Source organism: Triticum aestivum, unplaced genomic scaffold (assembly GCF_018294505.1).
Source record: "Triticum aestivum cultivar Chinese Spring unplaced genomic scaffold, IWGSC CS RefSeq v2.1 scaffold33102, whole genome shotgun sequence".
NCBI lineage: Eukaryota > Viridiplantae > Streptophyta > Magnoliopsida > Poales > Poaceae > Triticum > Triticum aestivum.
Window position 1 is genome coordinate 1 of NW_025292809.1, and position 1036 is coordinate 1036.

At 49.1% G+C, this 1036-nt stretch overlaps 2 non-coding genes across 2 annotated transcripts; both read left to right on the plus strand.

The window, feature by feature from the left end:
* Positions 1-210: 210 nt before the first annotated feature.
* On the plus strand, positions 211-329 carry LOC123178943 (5S ribosomal RNA). Its single transcript, XR_006489979.1, has one exon. It is a non-coding gene; the product is annotated as a 5S ribosomal RNA (ribosomal RNA).
* A 366-nt stretch (positions 330-695) lies between these two features.
* Positions 696-814, plus strand: LOC123178941 (5S ribosomal RNA). The gene has a single exon (XR_006489978.1). It is a non-coding gene; the product is annotated as a 5S ribosomal RNA (ribosomal RNA).
* Positions 815-1036: the final 222 nt, after the last annotated feature.

Below are 1036 nucleotides of genomic sequence, written 5' to 3' on the forward strand. Positions count from 1 at the left end.
GAAAGGGGTGGAAAAAACTCGTGTTGCTGCGGTATGGAGGGAGGGGTGGAAACCGTGGAAAACTCGTCTCCGTGATTGAGCGGGAGAGTAAGTAGTATAGGACATTATCCATTGTTAGGGAACGGTTGTAATGGTAGTGAGAATGTAGAATCGTCTTTGGAGCGGACCTGGGAGTGGCAAGCATAAGGGACGAAGACGGGGAAACATGTCGGATGCGATCATACCAGCACTAAAGCACCGGATCCCATCAGAACTCCGAAGTTAAGCATGCTTGGGCGAGAGTAGTACTAGGATGGGTGACCTCCTGGGAAGTCCTCGTGTTGCATTCCTTTTATAATTATTTTTTGCGCCTTGTGAGAAACATGTCGCACGTGCGCGATATATATTAATCCCGTTATATTATGTTTGACGTTTGCGATATGTTTAAGCTCGATGCTCATTGCTCGCGCGTCTTGGGGCGGCTTTGTGGCGCGAAGAGCGCGTTCTGAAAGGGTGGAAAAAACTCGTGTTGCTGCGGTATGGAGGGAGGGGTGGAAACCGTGGAAAACTCGTCTCTGTGATTGAGCGGGAGAGTAAGTAGTATAGGACATTATCCATTGTTAGGGAACGGTTGTAATGGTAGTGAGAATGTAGAATCGTCTTTGGAGCGGACCTGGGAGTGGCAAGCATAAGGGACGAAGACGGGGAAACATGTCGGATGCGATCATACCAGCACTAAAGCACCGGATCCCATCAGAACTCTGAAGTTAAGCGTGCTTGGGCGAGAGTAGTACTAGGATGGGTGACCTCCTGGGAAGTCCTCGTGTTGCATTCCTTTTATAATTATTTTTTGCGCCTTGTGAGAAACATGTCGCACGTGCGCGATATATATTAATCCCGTTATATTATGTTTGACGTTTGCGATATGTTTAAGCTCGATGCTCATTGCTCGCGCGTCTTGGGGCGGCTTTGTGGCGCGAAGAGCGCGTTCTGAAAGGGGTGGAAAAAACTCGTGTTGCTGCGGTATGGAGGGAGGGGTGGAAACCGTGGAAAACTC